Source organism: Schistocerca cancellata, chromosome 2, assembly GCF_023864275.1.
Source record: "Schistocerca cancellata isolate TAMUIC-IGC-003103 chromosome 2, iqSchCanc2.1, whole genome shotgun sequence".
In the NCBI taxonomy this organism is placed as follows: domain Eukaryota; kingdom Metazoa; phylum Arthropoda; class Insecta; order Orthoptera; family Acrididae; genus Schistocerca; species Schistocerca cancellata.
The window spans coordinates 660,266,860-660,282,753 of NC_064627.1; the positions used below are offsets into that span (position 1 = coordinate 660,266,860).

General features: G+C 40.1%; 1 protein-coding gene across 1 annotated transcript in view; it reads left to right on the plus strand.

Annotated features, from left to right (window-relative positions):
• The window catches only part of LOC126162351 (fatty-acid amide hydrolase 2), a 99,414-nt gene that overhangs the window by 45,448 nt on the left and 38,072 nt on the right, over nucleotides 1-15,894 (plus strand). The window lies entirely within an intron of this gene.

The following is a 15,894-nucleotide window of genomic DNA, read 5'->3' on the forward strand; positions in this document are numbered from 1 at the left end:
AAGAGTGTATTATGGAAAACACACACACACACACACACACACAGTGATGGTTACCAACCATGCAGTCTAGAGAGGCTGTTGTTTGGAGTAAGGCTCTAGATATAGGGGTTGTGGAGCAGCCAGTAAAGTGTACACTGAGGTGACAAAAGTAATGGGATAACGATATGCACATACATGGATGGTGGCAGTATTGTGTACTCAAGGTATAAAAAGGCAGTGCATTGGTTAACTTGTCATTTGTAATCAAGTGATTCATGTGAAAAGGTTTCTGGCCACACAAAGGGAATTAACAGGCTTTGAACATGGAGTGGTTGTTGGAGCTAGACACACCGGACATTCCATTTTGGAAGTCATTAGAGAATTCAGTATTCCAAGATCCACAGTGTCAAGAGTGTGCTGTGAATACCAAATTTCAGGCATTGCCTCTCACCACGGACAATGCAGTGGTTGACGGCTGTCACTTAATGACCAAGAGCAGTGGCATTTGTGTAGAGTTGTCAGTGCTAACAGGCAAGCAGCACTGTGTGAAATAACTGCAGAAATCACTGTGGTACATACGACAAACTTGTCCATTAGGCCAATACAACGTAATTTGGTGTTAATGGGCTATGGCAGCGGACGAGTGACACAAGTGCCCTTGCTAACAGTATGACATCATCTGCCATGCCTCTCCTGGGCTTATGACCATGTCAGTTGGATCCTAGACAACTAGAAAACCATGGCCTGGTCAGATGAGTCCCAATTTCAGTTCATAAGAGCTGACGGTAAGATTCAGATAGGGTGCAGACTCCGTGAAACCATGGACCCAAGTTGTCAACAATGCTCTGTGCAAGCTGGTGGTGGCTCCATAATGGTGTAGGCTGTTGGTCCAACTGAACCAATCATTGAGGGGTAATGGGTATGTTAAAGTGATTTGAGATCATTTACAGCCATTCATCAACTTCATGTACCCAAACAACGATAGAATTTTTATGGATGGCAATGCACCATGTCACTGGGCCACAATTGTTCACGATGAGTTTTAAGAACACTCTGAATAATTCATGCAACTTATTTGGCGACCCAAATCACCTGACAAGAATCCTGTTGAACATTTATGGGAAATAACTGAGAGATCAGTTCACGCACAAAACCCATCGTACACTGGCAACACTTTCACAATTGTGGACGGCTATAGAGACAGCAGGGCTAAGTATTTGTGTAGGTGACTTCTAACGACTTATTGAGTCCATGCCTTGTGGATTTACTGTGCTACACTGGGCAAAAGGAGGTCCGACATAATATTAGGGGGTATCCCATGACTTGTCACATCAGTGCATGGTGATTAGCAGCATGTACTGTCACTGGGTGGTGTAAGCTGTACCTAGTCAGTTTGATTATGGTCATTGATACAGGCAGTAGTTTGCTGGTTGCCATTGGTGCACAAATAGAAATGCAGAAATTAAAGTTGAGATGAATAATTATATGGGTTCTTTTCACTGGGATGTGATGGGACAGGATTTTCTGCATACTTACGTGGCACATGTACTACTCCTAGGTCTTTCATGTGATAAGGAATTGGAAGCAGGGTGTCAAAGACTGCACCAGAAAGCTAATAGACTGGCCAATTACCTTCTCAAACTTGCCACTATTTAAGTCTGTTGACCTATCAATTAATGATGCACTAAAATGTGCCGGTGACTATTTAGTTTGTGATATAAACATTACTTTTCACCCTATATTTTAGAAAAGTATTGGCACATTCATAAGCAGTAATAAACAGAGTAATAGAAGAAAATACTTTTAAAAATCTAGATGCTATTCTTTACTGAAATAAGATAAAATTAGATAATGAGTCATGAGGTAACAGCAGCCTTTCATCACTCAACTGTGTGACACATCTACATGTCATCTTCATACTATGCTAGCCATTGTACAGTGCATGATGAAGGGTACATCATACAGTTATTATTGATTTTCTTCCTTGTTCCATTTGTCTCTTGAATGAGGGGAGAAATGATTTGTCTGTATGCCTCCTTGAAACCGCTAATCTCTCCTTTCTTATTCTCTTGATCCCCACAAGAGATATACAGTGGAGACAGCAGAATGATTGCACAGTCTACTTGAAGTACAGGTTCTCTAAATTTATCCAACACAGTTTTATGAGAACTAAATCATCTTTCTTCGGAGGATTTCCATTTAAGTTCTCCAAGCATTTTTGTTACTGTTTTGTATGGGCTATACCAACCTGTCCAAACAGAGTCACTGAATGTTTCCATTGTCAATTGTCATGTTGCTTGGTGTGAAATTTGAACGTGGAAACAATACTTTCTCTTGTACGTGAGTTTCTTTGTAGAAGTATTACATTTTTTCAGAACCCTTCCAACAAATCTAAGGCTTTCATTCTCCTTTCCTAATACTGTTTTTATGTGATCTCCTTGTCATGTTAATTCTTACTATTCTAAGTAAGTATATCATATAACACACTGAAAATATTCACCTCTAATCTTATAATCAGGTACTATCAGGCTGTTTCTCTTCATTGTAGACATTATCTAACATTTATCCACATTTAAAGAGAGCTGTCATTCATTACAACAGATGGAAATGTTGACACTTTCTACAGTTCCTTACAGTCATCCAACATCGGTACTTTCCTGTACACACCAGCATTATCAGTGAACAGTCTTGTAGTACTGCTGTGCTTTTGGAGCACCCGATGTTACTTTCACTTCTGTGGAACATTTACTGTCCAGTATAACACACTGGGTTCTGTTTATCAAATATCCTGAAGCTAATAATATATTTGTGAAGGTACTCCGTGTGATGGTATCTTGGTTATTATGTTGAGGTGACAAAAGTCATGAGGTACCTCTTAATATCATGTTGGACCTCTTTTTGCCTGGAATATTGCAGCAACTTGATAGGGCATGTACTCAACAAGTCGTTGGAAGTCCCCTGCAGAAAGATGGAGCCACGCTGCCCCTATAGCCAACCCTAACTGTGAAACTGTTGCCAATGCAGGATTTTTTTTCAGGAACTGACCTCTCAATTATGTCCTGTAAATATTCAATGGAATTCATGTTGGCCAATCTGGGTGGGCAAACCATTCGCTTGAATTGTCCTGAATATTGTTCAAACAAATCACAAACAATTGTTTGGGAACATGACGTCCATAAACGACTGCAAATGGTCCCTAAGTAGGCAAACATTCAGAGGACCCAGATCATTCCATGTAAACACAAACCACACCATCATGGAGCCACCACCAGCTTGCATAGTGCCTTGTTGACAGCTTGGATCCACGGCTTCATGGGGTCTGCACTATGCTTGAACCTTACCATCAGCTCTTACCAACTGAAATCGGAACTCATCTGAACAGGCCACAGTTTTCCAGTCATCTAGGGTTCAATCAATGTGGTCATGAGCCCAGGAGAAGGACTGCAGGCAATACCATGCTGTTAGTAAAGGCACTCACATCTGTTGTCTGCTTCCATAGCCCAATAATGCCAAATTTCATTGCACTGTCTTCACGGATACATTCATTGTATGCACAACAGTGGTTTCAGCAGTTATTTCACACAATGTTGCTTGTCTGTTAGTCCTGACAACTCTATGAAAAAGCTGCTGCCTTCAGTCATTAAATGAAGGCCGCCAGCCACTGCATTGTCCATGGTGAGAGGTGATGCCTGAAATGTAGTATTCTCAGCACACTCTTGACACTGTGGATCTCAGAACATTTGAGTTCCCTAGTGATTCCCGAAATGGAATGTCCCCTGCAACTATCTCCAACAACCATTCCACGTTCAAAGTCTGTTAATTTCCATTGTAGACCCACAATCATATTGGAAACCTTTTCACATGTATCACCAGAGTACAAATGATTGCTCCGCAATGCACTGCTTTTTTATACTTCGTGCTCGCTGTACCCCCATCATCTGTATATGTGAAAATCGCTATCCCATGACTTTTGTCACATCATTGTAGTTTATGACATGCCACAGAGTTGAACACCTTTTGAGAAACCAGGGGGTGGAATCTGTCCGTTCACCTGCCTCTGTTTGCAAGAGGCTATGGATAAAACCAGCTGCATTTGACATGAGTGTTTTTTCGTCAATCCATACTGAAACTTAATTTTCTCCAGGAATATTACAATGTTTGAGCTTAGAATGTGCTCTAGGATTCTACAATAGATGAATGTCAGGGATCCTGGTCTGTAGTTCTGGGCATCCAGTCTTTTACCCTTTATGTAAACAGGAGTAACCTGTACTCTTTTTCCATGCACACAGAACTGTTTGCAGTACAAGACATACTTGACAAATGTGAACTAGGAAAGTAACTAATCCTATACATTTTATGGATTCAAGCCCCCCGTGGCAGTTTTTGTCTTTGTTTGGGCTAATCTCCAGAACTAATGCGGGGATTTCGATATGGTTTCCACTAATAGATAGACTGATTGACTGTGTATCAGTACATATTATAAACAAGTTGTTTGGAGAAGATGGGATGCTAGTTCAATATAAAACCAAACTGGAATTTCCTCAGGTGTTGGTGTGCTGTTTGCTTTAAGTAGTCCTAATTGTTTTTCAGGATTGGGGCTATTAATATTGATATCTCTTGTTTGTGAGTTTGTGTGATGGTAAAACATTGGTGCGGTTGTATCCTCTTGTGTGAATACATTTGAAAATAGGGAATTTAAAATTCCTTGTTTTTGCCTATTGTCTTCAATTTCAGCAAGAGACTGGTCCATGGGAGACTGAATGGAATCTTTCAACCTATTCATTGACTTTATTTGTAACCAGAACTTCCTAGAATTTTCTGATAGATCTTTCACCAGTGTGTGAGTGTGAAAATAGTTGCCAGCTTCACACGCAGCCCTTTTTATGGTTGCATGAGTTGCTATGTATTTTTCTCTATCAGTTTCCCTGCAGTCTCTTCTGTAGTTACAGTATAATGGTCTCTCTTTTCGCAACAGTCTCTGAATGGTACCATTAAACCAGAATGGATCTTTGCCACCTTTTATTATTTGAAACGTGCTTATCCATATTGTGGTTTATAACCAGACTTAACCATTGTTGAGGAGTGTTTTTCCAATAGTTGATAAATGCTCAGATTTTTGTAGTTACAAATGTATGACCTATTGAAACAGTTTGGTCAGCATCTTTAATACTTGTTATTGTTATAGAGTATTGAAAACTGCAAGTTTTTGCAAAATTTGACATTTGCTCCAGCCAGTTAAACAAAAGTCGATAAATGCAATCTGTGCATTGTTTCTGAGAGACTGGAAGGGAGAATACCAATGTAGGACATAAATAGCAATGTAGGACATGATTGTCAGTGATAATGTGAGAGGTTTCTGCAAAAAATAAACCCTGTAGGCAAGCACTTGCCATGAGAACCAACAATAGAAATAAATTAGTGATTTACACAGTGACATTAACTCCCTATTATCTGTTGCTCAGTTTCAAATAGCTTCATCGGAGACAAGTTTGCAGTAAAGGAGTAGGCTGTTAAACTAATAAATGGAGGTTAATACAAGTGATCCAAAAAATGGCTTATGTATAATTGAGTGCACAGGTGGTGGTAGGAAGTCGAGATAGAGAATGAAAGCATCCACAAAGTCCATCAAGAACAAGAAAATCCCAGCTATTGACTGTTCACGTGGGCCACCAGACATACTAGTGAACCAAAGAGCCATAGAAAGAAAAGAATGCGGAGTAGCTGCTCTCACTTGTGATGATATCACAACTTTTCATCATCATGTGAACAGTATAACAAAATGGACCAGGATAAACTATTACTAAACATTGTTCCATATTACTAAACATGTTAATCACATCACCAAAACACAGGAACACCAAGAAAGAAGCAGAAAGGAAGAATACTGTTTCAAGAAAGAGCAGCACAAGCAGAAAAGATGGCCAGACAGTGCCTGTGTGTGGCACAACATTTCAACCCACATCAGGGATGTTCAAAGACAGACTCTCAAGTTTAGCCAAGAAATTTCATGTAACAGGGAAGTTACCGACTGAAAACTGAGGGGGAAACAGCAACATTATGATGGATAAGGAAGTTGCTCAAGTTATAAAGAATGATATCACAACAGATAGGTGTAGAGGGAGCCACTGTTAAAGGAAAAAGTCCAAAAGAGGATATTTACCATCCAGGCTGAATGTGGAAATGTTTCTGTAAAGAAAGGTAATTGTTAGGCCTTTGTACCTGCTCTTTATCAAAGTACAAACATATTTTCTATAACTTTTTTAATTTGTCATTTAAAGCTCCCCATACAGTTACAAGATCAGCATGCAAGATTGGTCTACTGAAATTAAAAAAGGAACAAGATGTGATGGAAAAGAATCAATAAATAACAAACTACAGATTACACAAACTTCATGCAAAAGAGTTCTATGCAATAATGAAGGAGGAAATTCCAAATGTGGTTTAAGTGAGTTTTGATATACAACAGGATCAGTCAATACCTAAGCACTCTTAGGTGAAGTATTCTATTCAAGACAGGTATTGCTATCCAGTTTGTGCATTATGATTCATTCCCAAGCACAAAGGAAAGGACTGCTTTTATACTTGACTTGAAAAAGAAGGACCAAAAGGATGCAACCACATAGTCTCCGCTCTATTGGTTTTTCTCAGAAACCTTGAGGTGTCCCAGCCAGAAAAGAGTCCAAATGAAATTCATTTATATTCTGACTCTTGTTGCAGTCAAAATAAAATCACATCAGTGGCCCTCATAAAAGAGAGAAGAAAATTTAATAAGCTGGTACATTCTTTCACTAGTCATGGTCACAGCTATATATGCCTTCTGACACAGTGTTTGGTAGAGCAGAAAAAGACTACTGAAAAAAGAGAGATATTCTTCCACTAAGTGAATATTATAAAGTGTTGGAACAACGTGACATCATCAATAAAATAAAGATTGGGAAGCAAAGGGTCTCAAATCCAGTGCACTTAAAATCCTAGAATCTGAGATGCCTTTCAAAATAACTATTCAGCAAGTATGGTTTATGAAAAGTCTAAAGAGAAGATACTGTTGGCAGTATCGAACACTTACAGTGGAGGTCCCATATTGGTTGAGGTACAGAAATCCAGACATGGCAGTGAGGAATTGTGAAAAGCAACCACATTATAAAAGGAGAACATGGTCAGCAAGGACAGAAGAAGAATGTGTTTAAACTTATGAGGCATTTTAAAGTAACAGAAGGAGCAGAAGAGTTTGCGAGGACATTGATGAAAGTGCTCAGTAGATTTCCAGTTCAGTATGGTTGATCAGTAGATTTGCAGTTTAGTATGGTTGTGTCCAGTATTTTGTATTTCAATAACATTGTTGCTGTTTTGCACCTCTGTTTGTCAAACTTTTATGTAATAGTATGAGACTAATGTGTTACACTGAAGTACATTATTTTGTTTCTATGCAAAATGAACAACGAAGTAATTTTCTTTGTAATTAAATATAAAAAAGAAAACAAGAAAAAATCACAGTGAATTTTTATATTAAGAAAAACTTTTAACTTCCACGTTTGCATTTATTGACTTTGAAAGATTTTTCCTTCTGGAGAACCTAATCTATCTTTCAGATTTAATTCCACCTGTGAAGAATTTCTATACATTCTGCTTTAGGTTTCAACCCAATTTCAGTTCCTGCTTTTTTCTAGGAGAGATGTGAGCTCCCAGTCGTCACTGCAAATACTGTGCTAGTTAGCAAGTAATGTTTTGAGATTCTCACTCTTGCATTTGCTGTCTTGTCTGTTGAAAAAATTGGTTTCTCTGATACTGATTTTCTTGCTGGGGTCTCAGAGATGCTCAGTAATTAAAAAAATACATTCCACACATACTCAGTTAGCAGAGTGACCATTTCCATTGTATATAGCACACCTGAACTGTCCAAGGTAACTCCACAGTGTAGCGTAGGTCAGGTTATCTTCAGATAGTCTCATACCCGTGAAGCCTCTTGCTTGGACCATTCACTGCAACTGGATATCCCCTGAGTGATGACAGGTTGCCTTTTCAGATGAATCACATTCTATGCTCCCTCAGACAGATGGCATGTATGATGTGAAATGCCTGTAAGTAAACACCCTGAAACAATTGTCAGAAGGGTGCAGGCTGGAGGAGGGAGTGTAATGGTCTGGATAATGTTTTCGTGGTATTTAATGGGTGATCTTGTCATTCTGGAAGATGCAGTTGATCAATCCAAGTATGCATTTATTCTCGGGGGCCATGTTCACCCCTAAATGCAGTTTGTTTTTCCTCAGCGTGATGGCATATACACGCAAGACAATGCAATGTATCACATAGCTTGCAGTGTATGTGTGTGGTTTGAAGAGTGCCAGGATAGAGTTTACCATACTCCCCAAATTTGAACCCAGTCGAGAATCGGGAGACCATCTCGTTCGGGCTGTTCGTACTATGGATCCTCAGCCAATAAACCTAGTGCAGCTGGCCACAGCACTGTAGTCAGCCTGGCTCTACATCCCTGTCTGACCTCACTGACACTCTTCCTGCACATCTCACAGTAGTCCACACTGCAAAACGTGGCTATTCAGGAATTTTTTGACAGGTGATCACATTAATGTGGCTAGACACTGAACATTACTTTTGTTCAATTCACACTTAAGTTCTTGGCAGATGGTTCATAAAACCATCTTTAGATTATTTCTGTTACCATTCCATTCTTAAACAGTGTACAGGAAAAATAAACTCTTCAATCTTTCCATGCAAGCTCCTATTTCTCTCATTTTGTTCCAATGATCATTTATCCCCATGTCAATTGGCTTCAACAAAATATTTTCCCATTTAGAGGAGAAAGTTGATGATTGAAATTGTGTGAAAAGATTTTGCACAGTGAGAAACATCTTTGTTTTAATGATTGTTACCCCAACCTGTGTATTATATCCATGAAACTCTCTCCCCTATTTCTCAATAATACAAAACAAACTGTCCTCCTGTGGACTTTTTCTATGTACTCCATCAGTACTATCAAGTAGGATATCATACCACAGAGCAATACTTCAGAAAAGGATGGACAAGTGTAGTGTTGGCAGTTCATTTTGTAGATCTGTCACATTTTCTAAGTGTTCTGGCAGTGAAACAGTCTTTGGACCACCTTTCTCAAAACATTTGCTGTGTGATCAATCCATAAGTTATCTACAGTTATAGTTGTATGTATTTAGTTGAGTTTCTGTGATTTTTCATACAACCGAAATGTAACAGATTCTTTTTAGTACTCATGTGGATGACCTCATACTCTTTATTGTTTAGGATCAAATGGCACTTTTCACACCATACAGATAGCTTGTCTAAGCCATGATGCAATTGGTTTTGATCTTCTGATGACTTTACTACACAGTGAGTGACAGCATCATCAGCAAACAATCTAAGAGAGCAGCTCAGATTGTGTCCTAAATTATTTATATAGATTAGAAACACCAGAGGGCCTATAATATTTCCTTGGGGAATGCTGATATTACATCTCTTTACTCTACAACTTTCCATCAGTTTCTAAAAAATGTGACCTTTCTAAAAGGATATCACAAAACTGGTCTCACAACTGAGACAATATTCCGAAGGCATGCAGTTTGATTAGAAGTTGTATGTGAGGAGCATTTTCAAATGCCTTCTGGAAATCTAGAAATAGGGAATCAATTTGAGATCCCCTGTTGATAGCATTACTTCATGTGAATAAAGAGCTAATTGTGTTTCACAAGAATGATGTTTCCTAAATCCTTGCTGACTGTGTCAGTAGATGGCTTTCTTCGAGGTAATTGTAGTGTTCAAATACAGTACATGTTCCAAACCCTACTGCAAATCGCCATCAGTGATATGGGTCTGCAATTCAGTAGATTACTTTTATTTCCATTCTTGTGTATTGGTGTGACTTTCCAACCCATAGGTAATGGAGGGTTGAGTGAGGGGTAAAAGTTTTCGATGGAGACCCTGGCATAAAAACAGTAAGCAGATTCAGATGGCTGTAGATTTCAGGAGTTATTCAGAGATGAAGAGGCTTACATAGGATAGACTAGTGTAGATAACTGCTTCAAATCAGTATTTGCACTGAAAACCATAACAACAGATTTCTCAGTTTTTGTTTAGCCTTATATTTATGAAGACAAGTGTTCTTTGTTCTGCAAGGTTTAATTGGTCGTTATGTGATTTATTGGAATTCTTTTGTTGGTGGAGTTTCAGCAGCAAGAGACTGTGGTCATATGTGTATGATTTGCACTGGCATGTGCACACAGTGGTGTGTGTGTGTGTGTGTGTGTGTGTGTGTGTGTGTGTGTGTGTGTGTGTGTGATAGCTCTCTTTCTGACAATGTTTTTTATTGTGCATACCTGCAACTCAGCATATTCGCTGTATGGTGATTAGTAACCATCCTTTCCATTAAATAGTGTATGACATAATTACAATATTCTGCAGGAAGTGACAATGCAGTGCAGTGATTAAGACACAGGAGTCACATTCTGGATGAACAGGGTTCTATTATCTATCAACCAGCATGACATATGTTTTTCTTGGGAATAATGCTGGGATAGAAATGATTAATGGAAAATCTCATGTAAAGATGTGAAACAAATACTAACAAAGAGATAGACGGGCTGGCCAGTACTTACCTCAGCTCAGTACAGCTGATAGATACACAAAAAACAGAACCGAAAATTTACGTTCCTAGATTTCGGAACTTTGTTCCTTCATCAGGGAGGAGAGAGGGGAAAGAAAGGGAAGAAGGGAAAGTGGATTCAGTTACTCACAACCCAGGTTATGAAGCAACAGGAAAAGGAAAACAGGGAGAGTAGCAAGGATGGAGGCATGGTTGTCAGAGGCTTACACAGGATAGACTAGTGTAGATAACTGCTTCAAATCAGTATTTGCACTGAAAACCATAACAACAACAGATTTCTCAGTTTTTGTTTAGCCTGATATTTATGAAGACACTGACAACCATGCCTCCATCCTTGGTACAAAATTTCTTACTTTCAGTTGCCTATCAGGAGCCTCAATTTCTTGAGTCTCCTGTGTAAGGCATTAAAAGAAACATCATCAGTACCAGTTTCAAAGTAGGAGTTGAGATCTATGGTAAAATTTCCTGTATTGCTTCTGCATATTGTTAGAAAGAAAAATTGATGAACGAAAATAGTGCTAAGTTATGGATAAATATTAATTTTAAAAAAACCTTACCATTGGAAATTACTGGATGAAATCTGGTTGAGTTGACCAGCTTGGCCTTTGTCGATGACTTTGTAATAGTAACATCTAGTAAGCAAAATCTATGACAGAGCATCCAGCAACTGGATGGAATTGTTGAAGAAGAAAGGACTGGAGGTAAAAATTAAAAAGCAAAAACAATTATTACAAACAAAAGGGAAAAAAGGCCAACATTTTGTATTGCAGCTGCAGAATACAGTTGATACTATTAACATCTGCGAGCTACAGTGATCTAGGGGTGCCGCAAGGAGGCACAAAAATCAGCTGCATTAGCAACATTTTCAACCAGAGACCAGGGTATAAAGCCAGCTGCGCAATGTACTAACAGCCAATACACTCTGTGTGAAGCTAACCATTGTGTATCATATGAGACGTGCTAGATTTACTTAGCTATTCTCTTTTTGTTTGTTGTTGGAACTCTATGTTTGATGTATGGTGACTTTGGCTTCTCTTACTGGTGCCGTGTACAGTGCTGTGGTCACTGAAGCAGTCTGTCGGAGAGGCAGGTGTTTATATTCACAGCTTTGCTGTTTACTCTCGTGACTCCAAATTTTTAAGATTGAGTTCTAGTGCATTGCTAAATGACATAACAATTTAATGTAAGCCTCTTGAACGGGTTTGTCTCTGTCATCACTGTAGGTGGGGGAAGAAATTAGGGAAAAAGTCACAGCAGCATGCTGTCTGTTAACTTACTCAGATGAGCAAGAGATACTGAAATTGATAAAGTTAACTGTGTACAGACATTGACCTATTGCTGTGAATCCAGAATAGTGAATAATTAAACAAAAAGTGATATCGAGGTAGCAGGAGAGAGAGATCTTCAGAAAATACAAAATAAACTATGGGAACAGGGTACAAAACACAGCTTTTTGAGTGGAAAATATATAAAGCATGTGGAGCAGTCTATCAAATAACAACAGCCAAAGTTATTTCGACATACACAGCAAATGTCAAAAGTTCACCTACCAAAGGTAATGAAGCAGATCATGATAGAAGGCAAAAATAGATGAGTTAGTCCAACAAAGATGGGAAGAAATGGAATAGAAAAGGCACTGCAGTCTGGGAGAAGTGGGGCTTTTTGTATCCTCCACACTGTGAGGAAGATCAGTACTGGATTAAGTAAATATTACACCAAACAACAGAGGTGTAAATGCAGTTTGTTTTGAATATGTGTTTTTAATTTTGCAAAAACACAGTAAGAAAACAAATTATAGAAGTTCAATAACTACTGTTAATAAATATGAATTAATGGTCATAAGAACTCTGAAGCAGTTTGGTGGCTGTTGAATGCTAGGTCACTTCAAAATAATGCTAATTCATTTTGTGTTAATGAAATTTGATGACCTTAGCACAAAATGATTAAAAATATAGAACATTGCATAGCTTAGCTTTGTCATTATTTCAAACTCATTGCAGCATCTTATTCAAGTGGTCAATTATTGGTAGGTGGCCCTTTCCTTTGTGAATGGTATTTGGAGTCAGGTTGTCTCCAAATACAAAAGTAAAAATAAAATTATTTAATTGTATGAATAAAATAGAAAGAAACATTCCACATGGGAAAAATATATTAAAAACAAAGATTCCATGACTTACCTAACGGGAAAGTGCTGGTAGATAGACACAATAAAAAAACACAAACACACACACAAAATTTCAAGCTTTCGCAACCAACGGTTGCTTCGTCAGGAAAGAGGGAAGGAGAGGGAAAGACGAAAGGATGTGGGTTTTAAGGGAGAGGGTAAGGAGTCATTCCAATCCCGGGAGCGGAAAGACTTACCTTAGGGGGAAAAAAGGACAGGTATACACTCGCGCGCGCGCCACACAAAGAAATATCCATCCACACATATACAGACACAAGCAGACATATTTAAAGGCAAAGAGTTTGGGCAGAGATCTACTCACCAAGTGGCAGCAGAACACACACAGCTCCACTTTTATCTATCCAATTAAATAATTTTATCAATAATTAAAAGTAAAAATAAGCCACACAGTGCACCAAACAGTGGCTTTGGGAACCATCCAAAGGCAATATCATATATAACATTACACACAAACTTGGTATCATCCAGTTAATATAATTTCTTGTGTAGAAAGCACTATTTGTTTGTTCATTTATCGTATTCTACACTCCTGGAAATTGAAATAAGAACACCGTGAATTCATTGTCCCAGGAAGGGGAAACTTTATTGACACATTCCTGGGGTCAGATACATCACATGATCACACTGACAGAACCACAGGCACATAGACACAGGCAACAGAGCATGCACAATGTCGGCACTAGTACAGTGTATATCCACCTTTCGCAGCAATGCAGGCTGCTATTCTCCCATGGAGACGATCGTAGAGATGCTGGATGTAGTCCTGTGGAACGGCTTGCCATGCCATTTCCACCTGGCGCCTCAGTTGGACCAGCGTTCGTGCTGGACGTGCAGACCGCGTGAGACAACGCTTCATCCAGTCCCAAACATGCTCAATGGGGGACAGATCCGGAGATCTTGCTGGCCAGGGTAGTTGACTTACACCTTCTAGAGCATGTTGGGTGGCACGGGATACATGCGGACGTGGATTGTCCTGTTGGAACAGCAAGTTCCCTTGCCGGTCTAGGAATGGTAGAACGATGGGTTCGATGACGGTTTGGATGTACCGTGCACTATTCAGTGTCCCCTCGACGATCATCAGTGGTGTACGGCCAGTGTAGGAGATTGCTCCCCACACCATGATGCCGGGTGTTGGCCCTGTGTGCCTCGGTCGTATGCAGTCCTGATTGTGGCGCTCACCTGCACGGCGCCAAACACGCATACGACCATCATTGCCACCAAGGCAGAAGCGACTCTCATCGCTGAAGACGACACGTCTCCATTCGTCCCTCCATTCACACCTGTCGCGACACCACTGGAGGCAGGCTGCACGATGTTGGAGCGTGAGCGGAAGACGGCCCAACGGTGTGCGGGACCGTAGCCCAGCTTCATGGAGACGGTTGCGAATGGTCCTCGCCGATACCCCAGGAGCAACAGTGTCCCTAATTTGCTGGGAAGTGGCGGTGCGGTCGCCTACGGCACTGCGTAGGATCCTACGGTCTTGGCGTGCATCCGTGCGTCGCTGCGGTCCGGTCCCAGGTCGACGGGCACGTGCACCTTCCGCCGACCACTGGCGACAACATCGATGTACTGTGGAGACCTCACGCCCCACGTGTTGAGCAATTCGGCGGTACGTCCACCCAGCCTCCCGCATGCCCACTATACGCCCTCGCTCAAAGTCCGTCAACTGCACATACGGTTCACGTCCACGCTGTCGCGGCATGCTACCAGTGTTAAAGACTGCGATGGAGCTCCGTATGGCACGGCAAACTGGCTGACACTGACGGCAGCGGTGCACAAATGCTGCGCAGCTAGCGCCATTCGACGGCCAACACCGTGGTTCCTGGTGTGTCCTCTGTGCGGTGCGTGTGATCATTGCTTGTACAGCCCTCTCGCAGTGTCCGGAGCAAGTATGGTGGGTCTGACACACCGGTGTCAATGTGTTCTTTTTTCCATTTCCAGGAGTGTATGTATGCCACTAGGAAGGATGACGTTGAGGGATCTGGAGTAAATCAAGGAATACTTTAGCAGAAAAAAGGAAATATTATAAACTACTGCTGTGTTTACTAAGTATCATTCACTATAATGTATCATATTAACAAAAAAAAAAAAAAAAGAATCCATTCTACTCTGTTTGCACTTAATATACATTTGAGTGAATATCTCACTTGATTATATGGAAAAGCTGTTGCATGTTGCAGTTAGATATTTGGCCATCAGTATAATATACTTCTTTTTACATTCATATGTTATGTGTAGCAATAGTCTTAATTTTTGACATTGTTTAGTGTTTCACTTTCGTATAACTACAGTAGAGTCATGATAGTTCAAAATAAATGGCACCAAGGCCACCTCAAACTATTGAAAACTCAGACTATTGAAATTTATGTCTGAAAAAGAAATGTTGAAAAGAATCCAGGTGTCAAAATATGAACTTTATTAAAACAAAGTTTTCACGTAAACATTTACATTGGCAGAATAAAGGTTTTACCTTAAGTCTGGTAAGAGTTTACTTCATGAAATAATGGTGGAGTGTCTTTTGTTTGGTGAAGCTACAACTTTCCCTCGTGGTAGTACCACACCACCATCTGAAGAGCAGGGTGTCAGTTGGTTTTGCCACTGGTTGTTGTTCCACATAACGCATGGCAGCCTCACATTTAGCATAGCCATCGGTGTGACTCATTATTGGTACAGTGTCTGCCTCATCATCCTCATCACTCTCACACTGCATTGAGGTATTAACCGTGACAATTATAGAAGATTTTGGACATGTCCAAAAGAACGGGCACCATTTTTATCCTGCAGCCACTATGAATCAAGACACAAAGAATTAAAGACATTAGACGCCAGTGAGCATTGATTTATATCAGTGGGGCAAGCTGAAAATTTGTGCCGGGCTGGAATTCAAACTCTGGTCTCCTGCTTTCTATAAAAAAAGGTAGGTGGATGTGCTGACCATTATGCCAACAGGACCCAGTGGTCACCACAACAGCATGGACTACCCTATCAAGTCTCCTGTCGGACTCAAATTTTCAACTTATTCCACACATTACTGATGTAGTGCCCTGCCCATTGGCCTCATTACTCATGGCATCTCACCGATTTCCATCAGAATTTCAGC